The sequence below is a fragment of the Lactuca serriola genome, chromosome 6 (assembly GCF_051521515.1).
Source record: "Lactuca serriola cultivar US96UC23 chromosome 6, Lser_US96UC23_V15, whole genome shotgun sequence".
NCBI lineage: Eukaryota > Viridiplantae > Streptophyta > Magnoliopsida > Asterales > Asteraceae > Lactuca > Lactuca serriola.
The window spans coordinates 90646744-90662223 of NC_136413.1; positions in this window are offsets into that span (position 1 = coordinate 90646744).

A 15480-nucleotide genomic window follows, 5' to 3' on the forward strand; every position below is an offset into this window, starting at 1 on the left:
GTCCACAGAGTTAGGACCAGAGGGTCCACAGAGTTATGGGACTGGAGGATCCCACTGAGACACATTGACCAGAGGGTCAAACAGAGTTATAGCCTCGATTGGCTAATATGTGTTGTATGTGGTATTTTGGGGAACTCACTAAGCTTCGTGCTTACAGTGTGAAATGTTATGTGTTTCAAGTTTCAGGTTAGCGGGACGGTACCGACTTGATTATACACACCAGAGGAAGAGTTACATTTTGAGGATCCTTGATTTTTAACTATTCAAATATGGAGTAATGTTTTGAAAATTGAACAGATGAGAATGTTTTACAAGTGTTATGAAGAGTATGCATTTTTAAAAATGTAAAATTGTTTTAGATTTTCACGTCGTTACAAGTTGGTATCATAGCCTTGCTTTGAGGGATTCGGATGTACCTTCGGGTATATATGGACTAAAACTGAGGAAAATGAGGAAATTTTCAAATAATAAATGATTTTTCTAAAACGAGCAAGAGTTTCTAAGAGAAAGCAGGAAGGAGCAGTGTGTACAATCAGCCAGAGCCGAACGGTGATTTCCCAAAGTACCCTTACTTTTGTGTTACGAAAAATGTTATGAGATATTATGCATGCTAGAGATAGGCTAGGTATTTCATATTTTAGGACTAGAGTGGCCTGATTTGTGATGCCTTAGCCTAGGAGTTGTTGTTATCTGTGATACACTTTCGAGTATATGCTGAGTAAGAGTATCCAGCGGGAATCATATGTAGAGAGGGTTTTGGGTAGAGGAGTAATCTACGAGAGATACCTAGATGGGCATTTGCGGAGCCTACCGAGAGGGTAGCTAAATACCTGCGGGGATAAAGTTGTAGAGTTTGGTGATATCTTTTAAGTATGAATAGAGCTAGTGGGGTTATCACCTAGAGCGGGTTATATGTGTTTATTCGATGCCCGAATGCTGCTTTCTTCGTGCTTTGTGGAACTCCCAATGATGTGAGTCAGCTACCAAGTGAATGTGACGATATTCAGGAGGTAGATGACTGACATCATAAGGAGTTTCTCAGCAGCTGATGGCGGAGAAGTGTGAGAACCTAGGAAGAGCCTAGGAAGTGACCTTAGTCAGATAAGTACGCTGACATAGTAGAGCATTTTGCTGAGGAGCGAGCACGTGTGTTGAGATTGGTGATGAGAAGGTTGAGCAGCTACTTAGGGAATCCGGGATGGTTTGTGTAGAGAGTATGGGTAGATGTGGCAGGTAGTATGGGCCCGTACTACCGAAAGCAGAGTACCTATACTCGATGCAGGGAGTATTCCAGAGGTTCTAAGTAGCAGATCGAAAGGTGATGTCATGGTTCGAGTACCATGATTGGTAGCAGATCGAGAGGTGATGTCATGGTTCGAGTACCATGATTGGTGGTAGATCGAGAGGTGATGTCATGGTTCGAGTACCATGATTGGTAGCATCTCGAGAGGTGATGTCATGGTTCGAGTACCATGATTGATAGCAGGTCGAGAGGTGATGTCATGGTTCGAGTACCATGATTGGTGGTAGATCGAGAGGTGATGTCATGGTTCGAGTACCATAAAATATGGTGGTTACTGCTTCTGGTTTTGCCGGTTATTCCGCAGTGATTATCTAGACCAAGGTCGGATGTGAAGGAGTATGGGCCCATAAGGCTAAGGTGAACGAGTTTTAGTGGAACATCCCTTGATAGGGAAACCGAGTTAGCTCCGAGCGATTGTTGGTGATATGCCAGTAGAGTCGCAAGACTCGGAGATGATTAGGGGCGGTGCGTTATGGAAGGATACGGTCTGAGCTGGGGGATCGACGGATAGTAGATATGTCACCTTCTGTGACCCGAGTGGTGCAATTTCTGTTTCTTGTGGGAGACGTAAGGGGTGTTGAGATTTCGGTTTCTGAGTTGGGGGTGAGCCATGTGGGATCGCACTGATGGTGATTTTTCAATCGGAGTATCTGGCAGTAAGTCTGTCGCGAGGGAATGATATAGCTTGAGCAGGTTGACAGTGGGGACTGAAATGGTTAAGGACCAGGATACACCATATTTGAGTATAATAGGGCATGTACTAGCTGCAACGTTGGTCGATCAAGAGGGGTATATCAGTGTAGTGACTCTTATTGTCCTTGAGGGGTACAGAGAGTGGAAATGTGGTTTCTGCTCTTATGATAAGGGACATGATGGAGTGTTGGGCAAGGAGTCGAGGATGAGGAGTATAATGGTTTATTATTTCCAGATTAAGGGTCAGCGTTAATACTGGACAGATGGGAGGCCTGGTGATGGTATAGTGTGAGATCCTGAATGACTAGAGGCAGTCATGATGGTAAGTTCTAAAGGTTGCATATGAGATTCGGGTATTTGGAGTTGTTTGATCTCTGTCAGGGAGATCATCGAGCGTTGCATAGCACCTTGTGGAATTAGGTGCGATGTTACTGGAGGAGACAGTCTATGGGATAGAGTGTTGGTGCACCAATTGGTGATGGTTCGAACCCTAAGTGGGGGAGGACCTGGTGTTTGGTTGAGAGGATCAGAGAGCTGTTCGAGATCGGTTAGAGATCTGGATATAGAGACATGTGGTGTGGTTTCATGTGATCAGGGTTATTGGTATTTGAAACAAGGTATAGAGTGAGATACTGCATGTGGTATATGTTTGGTAAAGGCTGAATGTCTCCATGGAAGGTGGCCATCAGTCGGAGACCTTGTGATGGATAGGAATTCTTCGAGGTGGTTGGCTCATATGGTCGGTTCGGCGGTGGGGAAATTTTGGTTCAATGGTGGTGTATCGAGGTATCCGAATTTAATGTCTTGGATTTCGGATAACTTTGGGGTCACGAGTTGAGACGACAAGTGGGTTATCTAATACAATGGATTGCAGCAAGGAAAGTCGTTTTATTATGACGATTGTCGTCAGTTATAGTGGTGCATAATTTGGGTAGGTGCGTGCACCTATCTATGGATGGTCCGTAGAGCACGAGTAACGATCGCACTATGGAGTCGATCTAAGGATGAGATTGTGAAGTGGTAAGAGTTAGGCGTGAGACTGCGAAGATCTGCAGTTCAATGAGTTAGTGAAAAGGGGTGTGGTGATACTACGGGAAACTGTAGTATCCACCTGATAGCGAGAAGGTGTGGCAGTACTGTGGGAAGCCATGATATTCGCCGAACAGAAAGGATGTTGTGATGCTATGGGGAGTTGTAGTACTCACTAGTCGGAGAGAGGATGTTGTGATGCTACGGAGAGCCGTAGTACTCACTAGTCAGAGAGAGGGTGTTGTGATGCTATTCATTAGTCAGAGTAAGGGTGTTGTGATGCTACGGGGAGCCGTAGTACTCACTAGTCAGAGGAGGGTGTTGTGATGCTATGGGGAGCTGTAGTACTCACTAGTCAGAGAGGAGGGTGTTGTGATGCTACGGGGAGCCGTGGTACTCACTAGTCAGAGAGGAGGGTGTCATGATACTATGGGGGACCGTAGTACGCACTAGTCAGCGAGAGGTTGTTATGATGAAGCACTCTTGTTCAGAGCATGACGCAGAAGAGATTTAGGCTGGAACAACCCTAATTTATGAGTTCTTGGGAGCCTGGTGGTCGGACCAGGGGCGATACTGGGGTCTCCTCAATGATCGGGAATTATTATATTCTGAGTAAGGTGTGGACATCGCAATCCGGAGGAATTGGACAAGTGAAATACGCATGGTTTGCGGGTCACGAGCCATGAGTTGAATGGGTCATCGGGACGAGTGGTTCTAACTGCGGGTCAGATCAAACTCTCGAGTTGAGTTGAGTCTTGGTGGTGTGTTGGATACACAAGATGACATTTTGGAATCGGAGGTGGGTTCCTTGTGAGGGGTATTGTTTGTCATCTGATGTCCTAGACCTAAGTAGATCAGGGCCTTGGTTCGGGAGGTGCAACGGGATGCACAAAACTATTGGACAGTAATCGACAGAGTTTAGGGGTGATCCGATCTTCAAGAGAGTTGTAGTGTTTGCTTGAGGGAAAGCGGACTACGCGACTTGTGCAGTACTAAGAGTTGAGATAGTTATTACAAGACGGGAATCGGTGAAACCGTTTTGGGTTATGGGATGGGTGAGCTTGAGGTTCATCTATTAGGTTTATAGAGGTTGGAGAATATTCCCAGGCGAGCATGATCTTTTCCTTGTGTCCGAGATTAGAGTTTTGGGTTCATTCTCTTTAATGGATCCTGATGATTGCCCTTGCAGTGGGTCCTGGAAGGAGAAGAAGATTATGACCCTTCCGTCCTTTTGAGTTATGATTGGGATTGATTAGAGAATCAGGGTTGGTAGGGTGTTCTTAGAGTCTGTTAGTCGATGGGCAATTAATAGGATAATGTTTCGAGGATGGTCTGGCAAGGAATTAGACCACAAGAGTTTTCAAGTTCTTAAGATTCAGATTGAGTACTGTAGCAGCAGTTGGGTCTGCCCCTTTCGGGTTAGGAGTTCTTGGTGGGATCGAGTGTCCTTGGAAGTGATTGTCGTTTGGTTTGAGGCCCTTCGGTGGTGCTTCTCAACTAGTAGGGTTTGACTTGTGTGGGGTTACGGATTGATTTCGAGGGTGAAATCTAATTCAAGTGGGGGAGAATTGTAACATCCGGTTTTGAATTATCCATGATTAAGGTTCATGGGCCGCGAGTTAGGGGCGAGGAAGTCTCGGGTTGAGGCGAGTTGCCAGAAACGTAGGGCATCTCATTACCTTTCCGTAGGTATGAGGATTTTTGGAATTCGAGTCATTTCGATGATGCTATGGAAGTTTGACAGAGTTGGCAAGATAAGTCCCTAAGTGAGGATTTTGGCAGCGAAGTACGTTGGGTGTACGTATGCGTATGCTTAGCGTACAGATGCGCGTGTTTCTTAAGCAAGAGCCATCAAGTACGCTAGGCGTACTAGGCATAGAAGGAAACCCTAATTAAGTGAATTACCCATATTTAAAGAAAGAGATGGTATCATTTCTAGCCACCTTCCTTAGTTAATAAACCCTCTCAAACCCTAATATCTGTCCTTGAGCTTGTGAGTGGCCATGATGAGCTTGTTTATGTTCTTGTGGGCTTTTGGGAGTTAAGAAGGAGCATGGAAGGGAGTGAAGTTGAAGAACAGGCTGTGGATTTGAGCTTTCTTGGGGCTAGAGCACCATTTGAAGGTATAAAGCTCCAAGCTTTCCCTCTATTTTTGTTTTGTGCGTATTAGGGTCCATTTTTGGGTTTTTGGTCCCAATCTTGAGGCTTTATGAGTTGATGCACTCCATAGCTTAATAACCTATCCTTTTAAGTGTTACTAGTGGTGGAAAACCATAAAAATAAGGCCTTGATCGTGTGAATCTACCCTTGCATGAGTTATGAGCATTTTGGTTTAAGAAAGTAAGAGTTTTTAAGTGTTGTGACCTTGCCAGCCATGCAAAGGCTTAAAGTTGTTAACTTTATGGAGTAAGAGATGTTAGGAAGTCCAGATCCAAGAGTTGAGCTAAGGTCTTAACAGGTTAAGACCCAGAAAATGGATTAAGCAAGTCTGAAGGTACGCGCCGCGTAATTCCAGTACGCCTCGCGTACTGGGTTGAGGTCCCCGATCTATTTCTTGAGTGTTTGGGTAGGCTGAGCGTACCAAGGGGGTACGCCCCACGTAACTCCTTCTGTGGGTTTTTTGGCTAAGCATTGTGTTGGGCCTTGAGTTTTGGGCCGGGAGTTTGGACCTCATGTAATAGAGTCTCGGACTAGGGAAGTGTATGTATGTGCTTTGAGCCTTTGGTTTGGACTTTCCTTTTTGGTTGGGAATTGGGCCGTGTGAGGGCCCATTTATTATTGGGCTTTGGTGGGCCCAATAGGCTTAGGGCATTAGTGGGCTGATAGGTGGTCTATCTTTAGACCCAATAAGTGAGAGGTTGGAATTAGCTCCTAATTGAGATTATTGTGGGTTTGGCACAGAGTTAGAGTCCGGTGCGTAGCAACAGTGATTATAGGAGCTGTTCTTCATCTAAGGTGAGTCTTCTCACTATACTTTACCTAGAGTGGTAATTAGAGTTATGTGACAGAGTATTTTGTATGCCATTTATATGATGTGTTACACTGCATTATTTCTATGTGAATTATGCTATGTATGTTACAGAGTTTACAGAGTTAGGACCGGAAGGTCCACAGAGTTAGGACCAGAGGGTCCACAGAGTTATGGGACTGGAGGGCCCCATTGAGACACATTGAAAAGAGGGTCAAACAGAGTTATAGCCTCGAGTGGCTAATATGTGTTGTATGTGGTATTTTGGGGAACTCAGTAAGCTTCGTGGTTACAGTGTTATGTGTTATGTGTTTCAGGTTTCAGGTTAGTGGGACGGCACCGGATTGATTGTACACACCAGAGGAAGAGTTATGTTTTGAGGATCCTGGATTTTTAACTATTCAAATATGGAGTTATGTTTTGAAAACTGCACAGATGAAAATGTTTTACAAGTGTTATGAAGAGTATGCATTTTTAAAAATGAAAAATTGTTTTAAATTTTCACGTCGTTACAGGGGAGCCAATTGATACAATTTTAGAATTTCGGGGTTAAAAGCGTAAGTTCCGAATTGGTTTTGTGAATATTTATGAAGGCGGGGGCTGCAATTGTAAATAATTTATAGAAAAGGGGCCGCTTGGTAATTTTGGAGTTATTATGAAATGAAATTATGGAATTTGGGGCAAAAGTGTAATTAATGGATTAATATTGAAGGAAATATAGTGAGGAGGGACTGAATGTGTAAAAAAGTTGGAACGTTTGAAAGTGAGGCACGGGTTATACCCAGCACTCCTTTCTCGTCCTTTTACCCTAAACCTAGAAGCATATACTACAGCCGCCACCCTCATGAGAGCCTTACAACAGCCACCTCCTTCCCGTTCACTTTTCCGATCATATGAGGCAGCCAAACGGCTACCTTGCCATTGTAACGCCGCCACAACCCTGCTGCCGGTCGAAGACGTCATGGGCGGCTGGAAGGGCTGCCGAGATCAAGTTGGAGCTGGCTCGTCATGCGTGTTTGAGAACGACTGGGAAACCATCGGTAGGTCACTGCAACCTACCTTCTTTACTCTCTCTCGTTGTTTCTGTGGGTGGGACACCGGAAGCGTCATGGCCGACACCGATGGTTGTAGGGCTACTGTGTACATTTTTCCGGTGACTCCTGCCGCCTTGGCGGCGACTATGTGGTTGCATATTCGAGAACTTTTTTGAGTTATGTGTTCAAGAGGACAATGCAGTTGTGTTTGGCATGAAAAACCCACCATGGCTGCCAACCATGGTGGCTGCCGCCTCCTACCACCACGTCACCACCACCAGCCGCCATATGGTGGTGTGTATTTATTGTAATGATTATGAGTATGTCTTGTGGAATGGGACTTGTGTTAGCATTTTTGGTGGAGGGATTGAGGGAAAAAGCACCACCACCACCACCATGAAGTGGTGGCCGCTGTCGTGAGCCGCCACTGACCACCACTACTTGAGGTGGTAGTGGGTGGTGCTTGGCATAGTGAACCCTAATCGGCCCAAATGCTTGTTCTGGTCTAGTTGGATGAAAAAATTGGGGCTAGAAACCCTAATTAGGGTTTAGAAAACCCTAATTTTGGGTTTGTTGGTTTGATCCTATTGGGACCCGCATTTGGACCAGTAGACTTTAGTTATGGCTCGTGCCGATTCCATTGTATGATGGCTTAGTGCAATAATGGATTTAATGGGTTAAGTGAGAACACTTAACCCTAATCGTCATTTCATGTGAAACCCTAATTTTTCTTGGGCCTTGAGTTGGGCCTTTCTTTTGGGCTTTGGTGATTGGGCTACTGATGGGTCATCCAAGAACAATTATGTGGACTAGAATATTTAGATAGGCTTTGGGGTAAAGCCCATATGAGGGTTTGGGCCCAATTTGAAAAATTGGGCGATACTGGAGCCATTAGTGGACCGTTATGGGCCCATTTCGTATTAGACCTTGGTGGGCCCAATGGGATTGAGTTATTTATGGGCCGGATTAGTGGACTATATTTAGACCTAATTTGTGAATGTTTGATCTTAGATCCTAATGAGATTAATTGTGGGATTGACTCAGTGTTAGAGGTCGAAGTACAGCAGCAACATTTATAGGATCTATCCGCTGTCCGAGGTGAGTCTTCTCACTATACTTACCCATGTGGTAATTTATGTGTGACCGGAGGGTCTTATTCGTGTTATTTACTGGAGGGTCTTAATTACATTATTGACCAGAGGGTCTTAGTACATTGTAGACCGGAGGTCCTTAGTACATTATCGACTGGAGGGTCTTATTTGTTTATAATGTGTTATGTTTTATCGTGCATACTGTCTTTGTGACTTATGTTGTTATAGTAATCTGTGTATATGTTGATCTTATGTTCTTACTTGAGTTTTGTGTTTGTCTGTGTGATATATGTATGTATGTGATACTGAGACCGGACCTGAGGGTCCAACGAGCTATGAGACCGGGGGGTCCTCACTGAGACCGGACCGGAGGGTCCAACGAGCTGTGAGAATCGAGGGTCCTCGTTGAGACTGGACCGGAGGGTCCAACAAGGTGTGATATCGAAGGGTCCTCACTAAGACCGGACCAGAGGGTCCAACGAGCTATGCGACTAGAGGGTCCCACTGAGACACATAGACTGGAGGGTCTTACTGAGTAATAGCCTCGAGTTGCTAATGTGTTGTATATGGTATTTTGGGGAACTCACTAAGCTTCATGCTTATCGTGTTATGTGATATGTGTTTCAGGTACTTCTCAGAGTCGCGGGAAGGCGCCGACTTGATTGTACACTCGAGATAAAGAGTTATGTTTTGGACGATCCTTGATTATTAATCAAACAATTATAGAGTTGTGTTTTGTTAATTTGATAATTGGGATTTTTGTGAAATGTATTATGAGAATTTTGTGATTTAAAAATGAAAAAAAGTTGTTTGAAAATTTACATTGTTACATATCTACTACCAGGTTCGACAGTATAAAACAATATAAATTGAGTCTAGAAGCTCCCAACAGATTCATTAATTCATTTTCCCTGCATGGTTGTATTACCTAGTTTGTTAATAGTTATAACACTTGACAAGATAAACCAGAGAATTCAATCAGGGCAACATGAATGGTAGAAGGAAACAAATAATCTAAATGGTTGGTAGTGGTACTCACATTATACGCTTCTCATCCAGATAATATTCATTGCTTGTTCTACCTCTTTATCAACTGTCGAGCATTCCAAGTCAAAAACCACATCAATCCCCAAGCCAAAACACCACCTTCCATTCCCTTTTCTTCAACAACTATTGTTGTAGAAAATGCCAAACTGACTTTCGAATCTGAAATCGAGTCTCATTTAGATATCATTATTCTTTAGTGGATTTATAGTACAATATCCAATGATCTCCACTACACTGTGTAACGCCCTATTCCGAATTGTTTCCTATGTGATGGTGGTGACCCAATGACCGAGTATGATCAGGCTTAGGGCCTTTGAGGAAACGATATTTAGACCCATTTGGGTATTGGTAATGTAATTTGGATGATTCGGGAGTTCGGTATGTGTTTTGGTGCCAAGGGGTATTTCAGTAAAGTGTCAGTTTGGGATTTTATGAATTTTGGATATTTTTTTGGAACGTTTTAAGGTGAGGATGATTTGATAGAAGTGTAGAGCTTAAAGTTACCTCTCCGTGGATATAAAAAACATCAAAATCGGAGTTAGAGCGAAGAAGTTATGTTCGTTTGAAGTTTGGTCGATTTTAGGTTGTGTTGAGTATGTTGGGCATACAAAAGGGCATATGTTGGGCGTACCAAGGCACCATGAGTACGTTGTACATACTCAGGGTGCCCAAACCCTATTTTTGTGTTTTGAGCCCAATTTAAGCTCCTTAACTCCCCCCAAATCCACTCTATTCTTAGCCTCCACCCCTCCAACACCCCTTCCATGATACCCTAACCCTAGTTGAGCCTTGTGTGATAAAAGAAGGTTTTTTTATGTGCTTTGGAGTATGAATGGTGAACCTTAAAAAAGAAGGAACTTCTTGGAGAAGTGTTGGTTACATTAGAGCTTGTAGATCTGGACTTTGTTCACCTTGATCAATCTTCTACAGGTATAAATTTTGAATCTTGATGATGCATTTGTTAGATCTAACTAGTTTTGGATGTTTTGAGCTTTTGGTCATTTTAGTGCATAAATTTTAGATCTTGAAAGTTTGTGACCTTGTTATAGATAAAGTTGGAAACTTTATCCATATAAACATCATTTTGATTCAGATCTGAAAGTTGGAGACTTTTACTTAATGGATTAGGTTGAAAACGATGAGCTTTTGGGTCCCTTTGAGACTTAAAGGCTAGATCTTGTTTATTAGGACCTTTCTAATGGATAAAAATGGAAACTTTATCCATTATAAAGCTATTATGAACTATAAAAATGTGATCTTAGCCCTTATATCCCTTGCATGCAAGAGTTGTCATGTCTTATTGGGTTAAGAACTTTGGGTTTTGGATATTAAGCACTTTATAGCCATGCAAAGTCATAAAGTTGGAAACTTTATGATTTAGGACATCATTTTGGGCTTGGATATGAGTTTTGGATGTAAGAACTTAATGGAATAATCTCTTAATGGAGTTTTGGAGTTGGACAGAGTACGTTGGGCGTACCTAGTGATACGATGTGGATACACAGTCAGCACCCCGTTATTGGTCAACATCAGAGTACGCTAGGCGTACTCTCTTGGTACGCATAGTGTATTCCGTTGGGAAGAAATATTGACTTTAGGACCTTGACCGTTGACTTTGACTTTAACTAGGGCTGACCATGTTTGACCTAAGGGTATTTTAGGTTATCAGGATAATTATTGATTAAGATTGTATTTATTGTTAGTTGGCGCAAGGTTATCCGTGTCACACCCCGAAACTGTTGGCGGAAACATTCTGGGGCGGAGGACGTCATGTATAGCATCACAACCAATGAATAACAGCAATCATAGCAACACAACCATTACAGTGAATATTTGAATAAAAACGTTTACATCTGTTTGTAACTCAGTTTGAAATACATCCAATAGTTTTGAAAAATAAAAACTTAAAAACTCTAAATGCTTCGGTTCCTCGAAAATCCGGAAAGTACCTGTCTACTGATTTCCTGAGAATACAAGCAGTTTGAAAAATATCAGCATAAAGCTGGTGAGTTCATAAGTAGTAATTTGTAATGAAAACTTATTATTGAGCGAGCCGATATGATTATGTAGTTTCAAGAAAATCCGATATTTTCTTTAGTGAAAAACGTAGTGTGATCGATTTCGTATACAACCATGAATGTTCGTTTCTGAAAATCGTAGAGATATGCAAAATACTACTTCATGTGAGTAGCTAAAGCTAATCATGAAGTATACGTATTTTAATGTAAAACCGTAGCATAAATGATTTGATTTTGAAAACCCTGGCTCGGCCAGTATGCATAGTGTTTTTAGTTCTATTTGGTATAAATAAAACTACTGAAGAAAACCAGGTTGGTAAACTATTGGTGATTTATACATAATGTGAGTCGTATAACCATGCTTGATATGACTAGTGACCTTTCCAACGTTCTTCAGGCGTTGATGTTAAATGACATTTGTACATCTCAGGTGTGCCCGCCTAACTGTAGCTAGCAGTCCAGATGTGGGATTGTTAGTCCCGAATAGATCTATTCACAAACCTCACGCTCTCCCTCCAGGATACTCTGGTTATATAGTGGTAGGATTTATCCTTGTACACCTAAGGGTACAATAGTGAAGTAGCGCCTCACAGTATCGTACAATCTAGTTTACATGTAATGCAGTAGCGTTCTACCGTAGTAAAACTCCAAATGTATACCGCGTATAGTGATAAGTTACAGTTATAAAAATCATGATAAAATAGTGATATAAACTGTAAACGGTTTCTGTTCCAGTGCATATGTTTAGTAGAGAAGTTTCTATGCTTGATAAGTTTTTAGAGAAATCCCATACTATACCGATTATAGATTGCATGTATTACGTAGTGAATAGCGTATCTGTAAAAACTATGCAATTTTTGTGAAAACGTCCATTATGCTCAACATAGTACAAAAGGGAAATAAAGTATGAAATTTGCATAATTTTTATGTATATTCCTAAAAACATTTATGTTTAACTTATAAGAAAACATTTATGTTTAGCTTGTATTCCGCCCTGAAAACCTTAAAAATACGGAAAAATGTAGGGGTATGAACTCACAGTTGTTGCGGGGAGTTGTTGACTGAAAAGAAGGTTCCCGAGTTGTTACACGTTACACTTAACGAAATCCTATTATCAAATAAATACGTATATGTACCTAAATTAGCGATTTCGATAAATAAAGTGTCGGAAAAACACTTGAATTTGGTTGAGGAATGTTACCGAGACTTGCTTGAATCAAAGAAATGAGTTTTCAGCCAAAAGTACCACCAAAAAGGGGTGTTTACGGTTTCTGAAGGCTTGATGAGTTTACGGCCGTAAACTCAAGAACAGAGTTTACGGTCTTTGAAGGTTGGACCGTAAACTCAAGAACAGGGTTTAAGGTTCTTGAAGGTTGGACCGTAAACTCGGAAAAATGGTGTTTGGATGCTAATTTTGACGGGATGAGTGATTCCAGACGATCCAAAAGGCTCCAAACGGTGTTTTTCGACGTTTCCCGGAGTTTTAACTGCGTTTTTGAGTGTTTACGGTTTGAGATTCTTAGAGAGATGAGGAGAGAGTGTGGCCAGAAAACATCCTAATGAAGTAGGAGACATCGTATTTATAGGGTGAGGTGAGGGGTCCACACATCACTGACCGTAAATAGGTTTACGGTCGTAATCCCATTTAGACCAAAAATGTTGATTTTTGGAGATATTCGGGTTTCCACGCGATTTTTGGTTCCGACTTGCAAATAATTTAATTAAATTTAACTAGATTATTTTCTAAACCAAAAGTTTAACGGAAAGGTTAACAAATCTGAGATTTCATTAACGAAAATGCGTAATAGAAACGGAAAAAGTTTCGGGTTGTCACAATCCGGTTCGGTGATCCGAGCAGTTATTTGATTATCAGCAGATCAAGGTGAGTTTTCCCCCACTGTAGTTATGGGTCGAAGGCACCAGGGCCGACCCATTGGTTTGATATCCTGATATTTACTGATATACTAAGTATGGAATAGATCTACATGATTATATGCTAGTTGACTATATGTTAGACTAGTAAAAGTGTAGGACTACCTATGAGTCTGTATGCATGATTATCTGTATATGTTTTTTATTCGTTGACATATTGTGTTGGGTTGAGGTGGTACTGCTTCATGATGTAGCCAACAAACCCTGGAGCATTCCAGATATGAGCTGAGGACCGGGTGGTATGACACACTCATACTGAGGGCTCAGGTGCATTCCACATACAAGTTGAGGACCCGGTGGTGTGTCAAACTCATACTAAGGACTTGAGGGTATTGGAGCACTCCAAATATGATCTGAGGGCCGGGTAGAGCATGCCAAACTCATATTGAGGGGTCAGTGGCATTCCAGATACGAGATGAGGACCGGTTGGTATGTCAGACTCGTACTGAGGGCTGAACATTTGATGCCAGTCCGATGACGGATTGGACTAGGGAGCAAGCCAACCATAAGTTGTGTGCCTCAGGGCAAGCCAAACTTATGTTGGGGGCTCAGGAGCAAGCCAGATACGATTTGTGGGCTCAATAGGCAAGCCAGCCGTATATTGTGGGCTCAAAGGTAATCCAGTCATTTAGCTGTGGACCTAATCCATGATGTTATTTGAATATGCTATCTGTTATGTGTTGTTACTTTGGGGGAACTTAGTAAGCTTCGTGCTTACAATTTTGTTTATGGTTTCAGGTTCTTCAGAGGAACGTGACAAGGTGAAGACGTGACCGTACACATCCTTGGTTTTACAACTGATTGGATCTTGGGAGACTCTCATTTTAAATCATGTTTTGGAAACAATGGTTTTGTAAACACTTTTATTAGTATACGGATTGTTTTGAAAAGTTTAAATTTGTTGAAATTTTTGGGATGTTACAAGTTGGTATCAGAGCCTTGGTTTGAGTGAATTGGAGGGACACTCATGTGAATCCAGTCTCAAACTAAGGAAATACAATGGTTTTAAAAATGATTTTCAAAATTGTTTTCAAAATAAACAAGAAAGGATGTGATGAGTACGATCAGTCGGAGCCAGTAAGTACCCCCCCCCCCTCTCCCTCTCTCTCTCGAAAATTAGCCCATCTCAGCCTTATTTTTTTAAATAACACCAATTTATTTTTTTTATCACCAATTTTTTCACTAGCCATTTCTTTTTTGCTGAAACCCAACAAATACCTTAGTCTTTAATTTTTTTTTATTAAAACCAATTTATTTCTTTATTTTATTTTAAAACCAATTGTTTTTTAATACCAATTTTTGTCACAACCCAACCTATGATAGTTACATTGGATTACTTCTTGCTTATTATATTGGAAGAATTTTATTCTTTCCATGAGAATTACTCCATGTCGTGGTCGGACATCATATTTTTCTTCGCGAGGATTGTACCGCAGTTGAGTCTGATCAACAAAATTGTTTCACAACCTTTGATTTATGGGATTTTTATGATTTGTCGCTCTTGATCTTCAGTTGACGAGTCATGTATCTTGAGCATGTGGACTTTATTTTTTGAAGACCACTTTAGGAGTTTCGGCATTGCAGTTTGGGTACATTGGCATTTTCAGCACAACAGAGATTTTTCATGCAGAGTTATTATTTGTTACTTTGGTATTTGTTCAAGCAGTTATCAACGACAAAATCAACCGGCTACATATGACCGGAGAGTATTTATTTTACTCTTATTCTCGTGTTTTATCGAGACCCTTCATACATCTAGGGAGAGCATGCAAAGCTCTTTGTATCCGATACTCTCCATCTAGATGATTTGTTTATTTTTGATATCCAGTCATTGGTTATCAAAAATAGAGAGAGAATATTATGTTATCATCAGGATATATTTTTATGATTGTTTGAGTTTGGATTTCTGAAGACCTCTGAAGACGATAATTTATTTAGTGATGCGATGTGACACTGATTTTTGGTCATCATGATCAAATTTTTGGCTTCACTAGATGTTTACCGGATCCAGATGTTCTTATTCCGCACAAACCAATTGTCAAAATTGGCTACAAGACAATTTTTATGTAGAATTTTGGGACGTTACACTATTTCTCCTTTACCTAAAAATCCTTTCAAAACTCTCGAAAGTCTTGATTGGAATACAACCATTAACAATGAATTTCAGGCCCTTAGTAACAATAACACACGAAAGTCAGTTCTAAAAACTCCGAATGTGAATGTGGAATGGAGTATGTGGATTTTTCGTCACAATACTAATTTGACGATTCTTTGGGGCAATGCAAAGTTTTTTTGTGATGGGCGGTCTCAAAAGGAAGGAATCGACTGTAGAGAAACATTTAGTCTCGTGGTGAAGCTAACAACA